General features: G+C 38.7%; 1 long non-coding RNA gene across 2 annotated transcripts in view; it reads right to left on the bottom strand.

Annotated features, from left to right (window-relative positions):
* Positions 1 to 6081, bottom strand: part of LOC131273145 (uncharacterized) — a 49082-nt gene extending 43001 nt beyond the window's left edge. For both annotated transcript variants that reach the window (XR_009180306.1, XR_009180307.1), the window contains exons 1-3: positions 5984 to 6081; positions 5277 to 5310; positions 4450 to 4536 (exon numbers count right to left, since the gene is read on the bottom strand). This is a non-coding gene — a long non-coding RNA (uncharacterized lncRNA). The remainder of the gene's footprint in view (positions 1 to 4449; positions 4537 to 5276; positions 5311 to 5983) is intronic.
* Positions 6082 to 15404: the final 9323 nt, after the last annotated feature.

The raw sequence follows: 15404 nt of genomic DNA, 5'->3' as shown, positions 1-15404 counted from the left end.
AAGAATAACAGTAACTCTCAGCCTTCTGTCACTAAATCCCTATGAAAGAGAGAGAAATTGAGCATCTGAGTAAACTTGCCACCCTAATCAGATGCCTAGGCACCAGCAAAAAACTACAAGCTATCCTAAGAAAATGGAAGAAATAACCCAAGAAAAGAAATATATCAGTCCTAAAAAAGACACAGGATTTGAGACAACTAATCATCAAGATACACATAAATTTCCAAAATAAAATTAATAAGTTGAAAGACAATATGGCTAAATATATAAAGTACATCAAGAAGACAATGCATGAGCATAAGGAAGAATTTGAAAACCTGAGTAAAATAGTAACAGAGCTCATGGGAATGAAAGGCATGATAGGTGAGATAAAAAAACACATCAGATGCATGCAACAGCAGACTTGAAATGAAAGAAGAAAGAATAAGTGATACAGAAGACAGAACAACTGAAATTGAAAAGAGAAAAGACCTGAGAGGAAAAAAATGGAAAAAAATTGAGCAGGGGCTCAGGGAGTTGAGTGATAACATGAAGCACAACCACATACAGGTCACGGGAGTTCCAGAAAAAGAAGAGAAAAAGGGCAGAAAGAGTATGAGTAAATAATGGCTGAAAATCTACCAACTCTCATGAAAGAAATATACTTACATGTCCAAGAAGCACGATGTAGGCCAATCAGAATAATCCAAATAGTGAAGCGGACTTGACCCAGTGGTTAGGGCGTCCGTCTACCACATGGGAGGTCCACGGTTCAAACCCTGGGCCTCCTTGATCTGTGTGCAGCTGGCCCATGCGCAGTGCTGATGCACGCAAGGAGTGCCGTGCCACGCAGGGGTGTCCCCCGCGTAGGGGAGCCCCACGTGCAAGGAGTGCGCCCCTTAAGAAGAGCCACCCAGTGTGAAAGAAAGTGCAGCCTGCCCAAGAATGGTGCCACACACGTGGAGAGCTGACACAACAAGATGATAAAATGAAAAGAAACACAAATTCCCATGCCACTGACAACAACAGAAGTGGACATACAAGAAGATGTAGCAAATAGACACAGAGAACAGACAACCGGGGCAGGGGTGAAGGTGAAGGAAATAAATAAATAAATCTTTAAAAAAAAAAAAAATCATGAGCCATTCATATGCTGCCTACAAGAGACTCACCTTAGACCCAGGGATACAAACTGGCTGAAAAGTGAAAGGTTGGGAAAAGATGCTCCACACAAACAGTAACCAAATACAGCAAGGGTAGGTATCCTAATATTAGACAAAATAAACTTTAAACGCAAAAAGAGTTATTATAAGAGATATAGAAGGCCATTATATACTAATAAAATGAACAATCCACAAGGAAGAAATAACAGTCATAAATATCCTTGCACCTAACCAGGATGCCCCAAATACATGAGGTAAACTCTGGCAAAACTTAAGGGAGAAATAGTCATCTCTACAATAATTGTTAGAGACTTCAACACAACATTCGCATCATTAGATAGAACAACTAGTCAGAAGATCAACAAGGAAACAGAGAACTTGAACAGTATGATAAATGAGCTAGACCTAACAGACATACAGAACATTGTACCCACTCAGCTGGTTATACATTTTTCTCAAGTGTTAATGGATCTTTCTTGAAGATAGACCACATGTTATGTCACAAGGCAGGTCTCAATAATATAAAAAGATTGAAATTACACAAAACATCTTCTCAGATCATAATAGAATGAAACTGGAAATCAATAATTGACAGGAAAGAGGTAAAATCACAAATGTATACAGGCTAAACAATACACTCCTAAATAATCAGTGGGTCCAAGAAGAAATTGTAAGTGAAATTAGAAATTTATTGAGACAATGAAAATGAGAACACAACTTATCAAAATTAATGGGGTACATTAATCAGCAATGCTGAGAGGGAAATTTATAGCCCTAAATGCTTGTATTAAAAAAGAAGAAAGAGCTAAAGTCAAAGTTCTAACTGAAATGGAGAAACTAGAAAAAGAACAGCAAACCTTTCCCAAAGCAAGCAGAAGGAACGAAATAATATATTTGAGAATAAATAAATGAAATTGAGAACAACAACAAAATAACAATAAAGAAAATCAACAAAACCAAAAGCTCATTCTTTGAGAAGAGCAATAAAACTGACAAACCCTTAGCTAGACTAACAAAGAAAGAGAGAAGATACAAGTAAATAAAATCAGAAATAGGGAAGCAGATTTGGCTCAACTGATAGAGCCTTGTCTACCACATGTGATGATCTGGCCCACGCACAGTGCTGATGCATGCAAGGAAAGCCCTGCCAAGCAGGGATGTCCCTCGTGTAGGGGAGTCCCATGCAAGGAGAGCCACCCTGCACAAAAAGAGCACACCCTATCCAGCAGTGACACTGCACACACAGAACACTGACACAGCAAGATGACGCAATAAAAAGAGACACAGATTCCTGGTGCTGCTGACACAAATGCAAGTGGACACAGAACACACAGTGAATGGACGCAGAGAGCAGACAACAGGGTGGGGGGGCAAGGAAGAGAACAAAATAAATCTTTAATAAAAAAATTAATAAATTTAAAAAATCAGAAATGAAAAGGGTAAGTTACACTGACCCCACAGAAATAAAAAGGATCATAAGAGGATATTATTAGGAAATGTATGTCAACCAACTAGATAAACTAGATGAAATGGAAAAATTCCTAGAAATACACAAACAACCTGCACTGACACTATAAGAAATACAAGAAATTAACAAACAAATCACATTTAAAGGAATTGAATCAGTCATCAAAAATCTCCTAAGGAAGAAAAATCCAGGACCAGATGGCTTCACAGGTGAATTCTATCAAGCATTTTGAAAAGAATTAACACCAATCCTATTTAAACTCTTCCAAAAATTTGAAGAGAAGGGAAAATTACCCAATACATTTTACATAGCTAACATCATCCTAATACGAAAGCCGAATAAAGACAGCACAAGCAAAGAAAATTACAGACCAATCTCGCCAATGAACATAAATGCATATCAAAAGACTTATACACCACGACCAAGTGGAATTTATTCTGGTATGCAAGGGTGGTTCAACATAAGAAAATCAATTAATGTAATACACCACATTAACAAACTGAAGGAAAAAAACCACATGATCATCTTGATTGATGCAGAAAAGGCATATGACAAAATCCAGCACAACACAGTGAACCCTACAGTAAACTATGGGCTATATTAATAGTATAATTATAATATTGTCTCATCAATTATAACAAAGTTACTACCCTAATGTAAATTGTTAATAATAGGAAAAAGTGTGTTGTAAGAGGGTATATGGGAATTCTATATTATCTGCATGGTTTTTCTCTAAACCTACAATTTATTTATTAAAAAGAATTAATCATATTAAAACCCCAAGAGATTGGTAATGTATCTCTATTTCACACAGATAGAAATGAAGATTCAAAGTAGTTAAATATCATGGCCAGGATTACAGAGCTGGAAGATAGTAGAAAGAGATTTAGGACCCAGATCTGCCTGACTCCAAAGCCTTCTTTCTTTTATTTAACATTTATTTACTGAGTGACACACAGTTGTGAGGCTGCAGGAGTACCATACTGAAAAGGGCAGAATTGTGCCCCTCACAAATTCTTCAACAAAGGAGGGCATATCATTATTTACAAATATTTCTATAAGTTAAGCAATATAAAAGGGGCACATAGAGTATTATGGGAACTTACGACAGGGGGATCTAACTTAGTTTAGGGAGTCAAGAAAGACTTCAGTATGAAAGAAACTTTTTATTTGAAGTTTGAAGATTGAGCAAGAGAAAACCATGTGAAAAGGAATAAAGAACTATTTGGGACACAGCAAAATCATGATTAAAAGCCTGGAAACAAGACAATATGGCTCATTGGAGGAATCCTACAGTCCAACAAATCTGGAGCACAGAGCTCCATTGCAAGGAGTTTGTGAGAGCCAGGGCTCTCGGGGGCCAGAGATGAAGAATAGAAACAGACAAGGGCCAAATCCTGATGGCCATGCAAACCACCTTAAGAATCATGAACTATATACTAAGGACATACAAAAAGAACTAAGAACTTTAGGGACATCAGAATTACGTTTGGAGAAGGACAAGAGTGGTTGCCGATAATGGCTTGCTTTGGATACTTAGTGAAGTAACAAGTAGAACAGAAGACATTTTTCACAAGAGTCTTGGTTTCCAATAAGAAGATATAACAATAGGTAATATGTATGGAGAACCATGTGCTATTCTTTCATTGGACAGGTATTTATTGAACACTTATTTTGTGCCTTGCACTCTTCTAGGTGCTGAAGAGGCAGTAGTGAACAAAAATACCCGTGGTCATGGAGCTTAGATTTGAGAATTAGATGATAACCACTTATTGTACAGGAATTAATAAATTAATCATCACCATGGCCCTATAATATGGACTATGAGATTATTCTCACCTCTCAAACAAGGAAACTGAGGCACAGAGTGGTCAAGGACTGCCAAATTTGCCTGCAGGGCTATAAGTCTCCCGAGCTGGTAACTCCCTGTGGGATAAATGCAAGGGAATGGCAGGAGAACTCAAATGAGGAAGCTGAAAACACAGCACCTCAAGTGACCGCAGTGGTAGGAGAAGCTCACAGGGAACACACCCAAAAGCTCTTAATTCATTAGTGTAAATGATCCTTTTGAAGATTTAAATGAGTTTTTATTTTGTTTTTACAACAAAACCACAGTGTCCATTTAATTACAATATTTCCACTGGGTAGATTCCACTCTGCTTGGTACAGAAATTAACCATGCTCTCTGGAGGCAATACATTCATTAGGCAGTCTCCATGAGGCATTATATTGTAATATATCAGTTTGGGGTGTTCTGACAGGGAGACAATGCCTGTAGCTCCTCTACTGACTTTCCTTTAACCCAATTCTCCCTTCAGCCTATCTCATTCCTGAGTCTATAATGAAGGAAACTTTGCATTGCAGATCAGGAACCAGGCTCCCTCCCTGTTTTGCTTTCAGCATATAATTAGGCTTTCTTAGCTTCTTAGTTCTCAATACCTCTCAGGCACTAGGTTCTAGAGGCTTCTGGAAAATGTGCTTCAGGACAGCCCCTTTGAACACCTATACAGTTACTGGCAATGACCTTTGGGAGTCGGCTGCTTGGGTAGCCCTTAAATGGTCATGGCACGTCCGGGCATGGTGTTCCTCCTCTGCTTTTCCTGCCCCCCCCCCCCCCCAGCCCCCATCGTTAATCCGACTGGAGTCAATTGCAGGGGTTTACTCACAGTGTTCAGGCGCCTTAGCCAAGTCCTGAGATACCTGTGAGAGGTTTTCAGTGAGAAGGTGAGGGGAAAAAAAACATATCCCAGTGAATATATGAGATTTAGGGTGGGTGCATAAAAGGATAGCTAATTTGCCTATTACAGTTAAATTAGATAAAAGTTAATTAGGTTCTGATTTATTCCTGAACTAAATGAGAAACTTCAAATATGCCATGTTCCCTCCCACTGAAAAATATTTGCACAAAATTCCCTGTGTCAAGATTTCACCCCTCCAAATCCCACCCAAACTCCCCTTTACCAATTAACTCGTGCTTACCCATCAGTTCTCAACCCAAGATTTCAGGCTACGTGGGCTCCTCTTACATATACTACCACAGTATCGGGCACCTTTCTTCCACATTTGTAACTTTTTGAGTTTTTACACGTTTGTGAGTTTCTTTCGTTAATCCAGTGTCCCTTGTTAGACCATAATAGTGGGAGTGGTTTGGTTCTATGCATATATTTGTTGAAAGAAGAGAGAAACCAGATTGCCAAAATAGAAGACTATTTTTTTTAAAAAAAAGCCTTGAACAGTAATAGGAGACAGACTGAACTTTGGGTCAGGAAAAACTGGAGGTTTGCAGTGAGGCTCTGAGGACAGAGTGTAAGGTTGTCCTTGAACACAGTCAACCTTCCACCTGCTTTCATGGTGTCCTTGCGTACATTCTTACATTGTCCACTAATCGACCTGGGCTATCAGCTCGCTGCTGTTCCTCATAAGTCTGCAGAGGTCAGATTTGTTCCACCGAGCTCTGGATCAGTAGGTCTTTAGGTGTTTAAATGTTCAACAGTTACCTAAAGTCAGAAAAAGATTGTAGAGGAAGTACTATAAACATGGCCCTTGTCCTCAAGGCACACACACTACAGTCTATGGGCTTTAAATCTAAGTCTGATTTATTTATAACCGATTGGTTAAGGAGTATCAATTTGTCAGGTATATAAACATGAAATTGTTTTGTTTCTTCCAATTGTGGTCCTCAGCTGTGCTATGTTGAACACTCCCTTCTAACTGGGTAGAGGGTTTACACAGAATAACATGCAAAAGCTAAAACAAGTGATTTCCAACCACTTATTCGAGGACTGTGGGAACAAGGTACACATAAGAGGGTTTAAATTAACTACCTATTTGACTGAAGCAGATCTCCTTATTTCTCTCCAAATACTTATGTAAAAAATGTAGTCCCAGACAAGAGCACGCATACCATTTAGAAAGAAATTCTGTGCTTATGTTACTAGTATTTGAATTAGGTGTTTGGGAGATGATGCAAGTTGTATAAAGGCAGTTGTGAGAACTGAGTTAGATTGTATATCTTCTAGTACATGGTAGGCCTTCAAAAGCCATGTGTTAAAACCAGGTAGAGCCATAGAGCGTACTGTAGGAGATTATAAATATCATGGAAGGGAAAAGGTTCTAAAAATATGTCAAATAATGGAAAAATATATATCACTGTTTGACAAGGTTTGATTCAGTAGATATGAAATCATGCTTAGTTGAAGGTCAAAGGAATATTGTTACAACATTATTTAGTCAAATGTCAGGGATAGAACATTTGATTTGCTTCTGTCAAAGTTAGAGATGGAACCCTTGATTTATTTTAAATGTTGATTAGGAAGGCCAGAATAAAGATACTTGTTAATGATAAATTTCTTTTATCAAATCTTTTTCATCATAAATATTTGTGTCTTTAACTTTTGTTTAGTCACATTACATTAGTCAGAGGATCTAAGCATCTGAGGCAAATCTTGTGCATCCTTCAAGGCTTTCTAAAGTTTGTTCATTTACTCAACAAATATTAAATTAGTTCCATAAATAATTCTGAACATTTACTATAGACAAGACAATATGCTAGTTATTCGAGGATGCGAGGATGAATCAGACATGGATTGTTAACTCCCGCAAGGGTCTTATAAATCTATAATGCCATAACAAATGTGCTAATAAAAAGTTATAGGAATCCAGAGCAGAAGAAATTTTCATAGTATTGTACATTTTAATTTACATTCTTATGTCGCTTTGATGGAAGGGTGGGTTTTATTATCTTTATATCTGCATGGTCAGAAATTTAATGATCATTTAACAAATGTTTATTGAAGGAATGAAGGAATGAATATTCTAGCATGGTTATTTTTCAAAGCCATGCTACTATAGAACGATTCTTCACATGTATATTTTCAATGAAATAAACTATTATCTCCTTGAGGGAAAGGACCAGGACATGTCTCATTTTATATTTTTCACAGAACATAGTAGATACAGTTAATGTGCAATAAATATTTTTTGGATAAAATGAATTAATTTATCAGAACGGATGCTTTAACAATGCATAACAGAAAATCAACTCTAATATACTTGCCAAAACTCAAAAGAACTCTAAGTTAAAAAATGATATATTTTAATGTACATAAATTTATCTCAATAGTCACTTAAAGAAATTCTAAAAGGTTTAAATAATAAGAAAATTCCTTATGCCATATAGAAAAAAATCAAGAGTTTGGGTGATTCAAGGATCAGTTGATTTACAACTTGATAATAACATTGAGGATCCTGGTTCTTTCTTTCTGTTCTGCCATTTTGGATGAGTCATTCTGTCCTCAACCTTCTTCTCATAATTGCAAGAGTCTATAGTAGTTCCGACATGAATACATACAGAGGAAGGAAAAAAACATTTCCTTTCTGTGAATCATTTTAAAAACAAGTTAATTTTTGCCAGTAGCCCCCAGCAGACATCTTCTCATGTTTCAGCAGCTAAAATCATCACTTGTTCATGCCTGAGCCAAAGACCCCTAAGAGGATAGAACCAAGCTGATTGGCTTAGACCTTCAGCATCTACTCCCCACCCTCCCCATCTCCCAGAGAAGGCTCTATACTAACAAAATCAAGGAAGATTTTGGGGGAAGAGGAGGAAGTATGGATGTTAAGTAGGCAATCAACAGTAATTCTACAAGAAATGGGCTTTCCAAGCATTGAAAAATGTAATGTTCATTTGTGATGAGAACTTGAGGAGAACTTGAACCCAGGTAAAGTACATCTTTGACATTTCTCCTCATCACCTTTCACAGTGACCCTCTCCTCCCTCACAGACACCACTTCACATCCAGATGTTCTGCCCTCAAGTTAATTCCCAGTTACCCAAGGAGGACCCCCAAGGTACCTCATTTAGACCTCCACTCCCAGAGCCAGGCCTCACCCACAACTTCCCGCCATTACCTCCTCTCCCATTAAAATTTGCCTGGACTCCCTCCTGTATCTTAGGGTACTTTCCTCAGCAATCTAATAGACTATATCTTATCAACCAACCAACCCCCCACTTGCTTTTAAATTGTTTTTAGAAATGCTGGTTACACGGTGTAATCCCTACCAAGCCATGCATTTTTCACTATGGAGTAAAACTGACCTCAATTCAGAAATTAATCTCATCTCTGACAGCGGTATCTATGACCCTGTGGCAGGCTGAGGGGGAAGAACTGGGGGAAAGGGAAATTTCCCAGAGGCCCTCTATGTGTGCACAATCACCTACTGCATCATAGACCCTCTCTTTCCTAAGCTCTGTGTCATCTGTTCTGCCTGTATTAAGAGTAGGTGAAGTAAATGGAATGTCCTTTACATTTATGACAGCTGGAATGCTGTGGGACAATGGGTAAGGGATGGCAAAGGAGGGGTGTGGGAAGTAAAAAGGTCTAACTGCCTTAAATGCTACAGCTACAAGCTGTTGATTAGATGAGCTCCCCCTAGAAGACTGCATGTGACATGGCCCTTCGATTTCACCCTGTCCTGCACTATCATGGATTATGTCTAAACCCACAGTCATGAGCACCGTACCTAGCCTTCCTATAAAAAAACTTTTTCCTTGCCTTCTTTAACCTTTACAGATAGACTCAAATATCTGGGAATAAAATGTTTCCTAAATTAAAGAAATGAATTCTAAACATCCCAAGTAGGAAGGTAAAGTGAAAAACTTCCAATGTCCCCTTCCAACTCTAAGATACCATTGTCTCTTCTGCCAGATTGCAAACTGTTCACATGTGATATCCTGGCCTTAGCTCATCTATGATCTATAAAAACACACATCTGTGATTAGAGAAAACCAACTGGTGAATCTGGGACATAGGGTAGAATGTGCATTTATCACCTTTTGTCTGGAAACCTTCAGACAACCCAAGGCTAGTGACTCCTAATTGTTTATTCAAAGAATAATCTCAGTAAAAAGTAATACAAGGTTTTGCCAAGTTGTGTTTGTCATTTGTGTGTGTGTGCGCATGTGCACATGCTTGTACAAACATGAATCAAAAAGAGAAGAGTGAAAGAGAGCCAGAGGGAAGAGGATGCCGTCTGTTTTGTGTTGTACTATATTGTACTTAGAGAAAACGCAAGCAACACAGGGATGAATTCCTTATTCCAGAAACCACTTTCATTTTATTCCAACTGTTCACAATTAGGCAACTGACCAAAGCCTGACATCCTACTCCTAGATTAGTTGAGAGGTTTAGTCCAACAAGCCATTAAATGAGACTTAGCTGAGTGCCCTTATTTGATGATGAAAGCAAGCAACATCTCCAAAGAAGTTTATTATTAATTTATGTTTAAATTATATTTTCTACATTCCAAACCATTTTCACACTAAAAATCTCAAAACTCAGATCTTCTTTGTTGAACATAGGTTAAATATTGCTGAGTTATTTTTGTTAACTCAATTTCCACGAGTTTGCATTGATTTCCTTCTATTTTCTTAGGAAGACTGTCAGCAGACAATGCTATCAGCTAGGGACCTGAAGTCAACAGGTTGGCGTTACAGCCAGTTTTTGCAAATCTGCTGGGAATTTATAAAATTTTCTAACAGGGACCAGTGGTAAAATTTCATTTACTTCATTTACATTGAATAGTAAAGTGGTTCACTTAGTATTTGTTGGGAAAAAGGTAAAAAAAGCATATAAAATAAAATAGATGAATGTCATAGGCTACAGAAGATCAAAGACCTTTACTATAGACATAATCTGGAAGAGTCTAAAACCCTTATTTCATGGTGCTTTCAGATTTTTTTTTTTTTTTTTTTTTACAAAAATCCCAATTGTGGGGAATTGTGCTTGCTTCCTATAGTGCTGGCTAAAGAAAAACACTAAAAGTCAAAGAAGAAAGAACACAGAATCCCTCCAATGCACAAGTCGAATGGTGGAAAAAGCTTTTACAGACTTGAATTCAAATATTCAAACAGGCACTTTCTAGATGTTTGGGAAATTAACTTCCCTGAGCCTTTCATGACTGTGAAAAATAGCAGAAAAAATGTCTGTAGAATACCTAATATTGTGTCTTTTTCAGATAGTCTTTATTGTTATATGTAAATACTATGAAAACATCAAAGAGAAATAGAACTGTGTTATATCATCTTTCCTGGTGTCATCAAACAGTACAGACCTGGATACCTGGTAATCTGGTTATGATTTGAGTAAGGGATTTATAAGAGGGAAAAGATTCCCTATTACATTACTATTCTCTGCATCATTTGGCTTCCTAAAATAGGAATTCTGCATCTTTTAGCAGAAATAGATGTCTGAGATAGCTGTTAAACTGTTTATGAGTGTCCAAGTCATAAGTACAAGGTAAATTAACCCAAAATAGAGCCGATGAAAGAAAAGACCAAGAAATGTGACTATTCTATAAAGGAGATGGTGCTCCTATGTGGGATTTCTCCTGGCTTCTTGGGAAACAATTTGGTAAGGGGAAGTAAGACCTACTGCATGAGCTAGCCTACATTTCTCACACAGTTTTTCCATTTACTAGCTGTATGAATACAAACAAATTTACTTTCTTTGCTGCTTCATTTCCTTATTTGTAAAATGAGAATTATGCTCTTATTGCTTCACAAGGATTATTATAAAACCAAAAGAGATAATGTATCAGGAGGTCTTTTGCTAATCATAAAGTTATAGACATATGTGTTCTCCATCTCATTGATCAAGTCACTCCCATCCAGTGATGTCGGAAAGCACAATCCAGCAGTCATCTCTGAGTCCTGTCTCTCTTAATTACTTACCACATCCAATCCATCAGCACGTCCAGTCAGCTCTACTTCCTAAACATATTCTATATTATTTCTTTCTACCTCCTGGTCCCTCCCTGATCCACAGCACCATTCTCTCAGCCACTAAAATTACTTCCTAACCGACCTCCTTGTTTACACTTGGACTTCACTAAGAACCATTCTTCAAACAACAGCAAAAATTACCTTAAGGCATAAATCATGAGACAATTAAATGTCGTATACCTTATCTGGAAGTAGTCAATGACATGATGAAATATTCTTGACAAACAAGCTAAAACTGAATCTGAGTATCCTTCTGATTCCTTGAAATCCATGAGAAATATAGGGGATAGTGGAACATATTAAAGGACATCACAATAAAGCAATCAGTAAAATTCAAACTGGTAAATTCAAAAGGACAAAACACCCAATGTCATCAATGAATAAGTTGTAAGATACATAAAAGATGGAAGGACAAACAAACTGAGAGTTAAGAGGCATATCAACCAATTCCAATGTATGAAATATATTAGGATCTCAGTTGAAATAGGGATTATATAAAAAAGAGGTGTTTGGAGAAATTTAAATACTGGTGACATATTGGATGGTAGTAAGTAATTGCTGTTTTTAGGCATAATAATCATATTGTGATTATGTTTTTTTTTAAGAGAGTCCTTATAGTTTAAAGATACATACTAATATATTTATAGGTAAGATGATATGATATCAGAGATTTATTTCAAAATAATCAAATGGGGGTGGATGTTAGGGTACAGATAAAATAAATTTAGCCATGATTATAAAAAAAAGTTGAGGCTGTGTAATAGTTACATGGGGGTTCATTATACTGTTCTCCTACTTTGTATGTGTTTGAAATTTTTCATAATGGTTTTTTAAATTGTATCACATTACTCCCTTGCATTGCTATTCTATTACATATAAAATCCACATTCCTTATCCTGACTTACAAAACTCAGCAGAAGTGCTCAGCCATGGTTTGGCATTGTTTATGAATTCCAAAAATAGATATTGGATTATGTTTGTAAACTGGTCTGTTTCTCTGGGCATGATTAAACTATGATTAGGGCTTTGATTTGGCCATGTCAGTAAGACATTGATTTCTCACCCACCAAGGGGTTGGGCACTCACAGAGAAAATGAATTGGCAGAAGAGAAAGTTAGAGTTTAGTGCTGGAGCCCTGGGAAGTAAATAGAAAAGCATATATGTAAGGAAAGAGAGAAGTCTATTCGATATGGCAGAGGCCCTGGGAAGAGAGGCATGCCATTCACCTGATAGTCTACAGCTGACCTTGTAGAGAAAGCAGAACAGTTGAGCCTGGAGGGAATTGAGCCCTGGGAGAGAGACAAGACTCATCCCAGCCTGCAGCTGATATTGGAAGAAGCTAGAAATATGGAGCCTTAAGAGGAAGAAGGCTGAGGGAAGCAGACTTGGCCCGGTGGTTAGGGCATCTGTCTACCACATGGGAGGCCCGGGGTTCAAACCCCGGGCCTCCTTGACTCATGTGCAGCTGGCCCACGCACAGTGCTGATGCGTGCAAGGAGTGCCGTGCCATGCAGGGGTGTCCCCGCGTAGAGAAGCCCCACACGCAAGGAGTGCACTCCGTAAGGAGAGCTGCCCAGTGCAAAAGAAAGTGCAGCCTGCCCAAGAATGATGCCGCACACAGAGAGCTGACACAACAAGATGATGCAACAAAAAGAAACACAGATTCCCATGCCGCAGACAACAGAAGCAGACAAAGAAGAATATGCAACAAACAGACACAGAGAACAGACAACTGGGGTGGGGAGGAAGGGGAGAGAAAAAAATAAATAAATCTTCAAAAAAAAAAAAGAAGAAGAAGGCTGAACCCTTGCTGATATCAGCAGCCATCTTGCTCCAACATGTGGCAAAAGACTTCGATGAGGGAAGTAACTTACCCTTTATGGCCTGGTAACTGAAAGTTTCTACCCCAAATAAATACCCTTTATAAAAGCCAACAGATTTCTGGTATTTTGTATCAGCACCTCTTTGACTAATACAGAATTTGGTACTGGAGAGTAGGGTCATGCTTTTGTAATTACCAAAATGCTGGACATTTTTATAAATGGGTAAGGGGTATTTTTTGGAGGAATTGTGAGATACTTGCTACAAAAAACTTACAGTGCTCTGAAGAGACTGTTGATAGTAATATGGATTCTAAAGAGATTTTTATGAGGACTTAGAAGTAAATGATGAGGGAAACAGACTTGGCTGAATGGATAGAGGATCCACCTACCACATGGGAGGTCCAGGGTTCAAACCCAGGGCCTCCTGACCCATGTAGTGAGCTGGCCCATGCACAGTGCTGATGCACGCAAAGAGTGCCGTGCTATGCAGGGGTGTCCCCCGTGGAGGGAAGCCCCATGTGCAAGGAGTGTGTCCCGTAAGGAGAGCTGCCCCATGTGAAAGAAAGTCCAGCCTGCCCAGGAGTGGCACCACACATACAGAGAGCTGATGCAGCAAGATGATGCAACAAGAGACACAGACCTGGTGCCGCTGACAAGAATATAAGCAGACACAGAAGAACACACAGCAAATGGACACAGAGAGTAGACAACTGGGGGGGGGGTGGAGAAAGGGAGAGGAATAGATAATAAATCTTAAAAAAAAAAAAGAAGTAAATGATGAAACTATTATTGGAAACTGGAGGAAAGGCAATCCATGTTTAAAGTCTCAGAGAACTTAGCAAGATTAACTCCTGATGTTTTAAGGAAGGTAGAATTTGAAAATGGTGAGCCTGGGCATTTAGCTGACAAACTTTCCAAGGTAAACTCAGAGAATGCAGCTTGACTTCTTCTTGCAGCTTATAGCAAAATTCTAGAAGAAAGAGATAAGCTGAAGACTGAACTGTTGGGCACAAAGAAAACAGAACTGATTCTGGAAATTCCAAGCCTCTGGAAATCAAACCTCCAGATGATAGTGCCCCATTTGAGGACTTAACTAAACTTGGAACTTGTAAATCAAGATTGAAAATACAGTAATCTAGGAAAGACTTGTAGAAAGTCCTGCTGTCTAATGGCTTGGACCCCTGTTTCCTGTATGCTAAACCAACAAACTTTTTGAGAGACCTGTATGAACAATACTGTCAATTTGGACAAAAAGGGACATGGAAGGGAGAGATTGAAGGGGAAACAACTTCAAAGGGAAAACCATGGAAACTGGGATCTGGAATTAAGACATCTCTTTGGGCCAAGAGAGGAACCCCAGCCATGTCTACAGAGAGGGTGAGTTTGCCCCGGCAGTTGATGAGGGTGAATGTCCCCACCTGATGTTCAGGGATAGTTTTGCCATCCCAGGGTACAGAAAGAGTGGAGCACATTCCTCAGGGATTAGGGAGGATGAGGTCGATGCCCCATAGGTCTGAGAGGGGTTGGCCTGTCCCCCATGGATAAGGGAAGGCCAGGTCACTCATTGTTCTGAGAGGGTTGGGACCTGTATGCCAAAGGTTAGGGAGGATGTTGTCTTCACTTCACTGTACCAGGGAGGTTAAGACTCTAACCCAAAGATTAGGTAAAGTGTGGCCATCACCCTGATGCACTAGGAGAGTGAGGTCTGGAACTTGGTCACCACCCAGATGATTGATGAAGGTGGAACCAAGAAAATGGCCATTGGGCAAGCCTGAGGAAAATGTGGGTCCTCATGAGGTCCCAGGGAGAAGAAACCACCATCTTAAGTGTGTCTCTCAGACTTTGAAAGTGAATGGAGTATGCCCTGCAAATTTACTGACTGTGGAGGACCCATGACTCATGTTTCCCTCCCAATTTCTCCTTAGGCTAATGAAAATATTTATCCTTTGTCCATTTGTGTATTGGAAGAAGATAAATGGTTTTGTAAGTTTCAGAGGTCTACAGCCAGATAGAACTTTGCCTTAAGACAAACTGCATTTTTAAAAATTGATTGTGATGTGATTCTGTATTTAACATTGTTACTGATTTAAGGTTTTTTTGAATATTGTAATGTCCTTTTGAAATTCAGATAGTGGAGCGTAGCAGTTTGGCATTGTTTATGAATTTCAAAAATAGATATTGGATTATGT

Source organism: Dasypus novemcinctus, chromosome 13 (assembly GCF_030445035.2).
Source record: "Dasypus novemcinctus isolate mDasNov1 chromosome 13, mDasNov1.1.hap2, whole genome shotgun sequence".
Taxonomy (NCBI): domain Eukaryota; kingdom Metazoa; phylum Chordata; class Mammalia; order Cingulata; family Dasypodidae; genus Dasypus; species Dasypus novemcinctus.
This window is presented reverse-complemented; position numbering and strand designations above follow the sequence as displayed.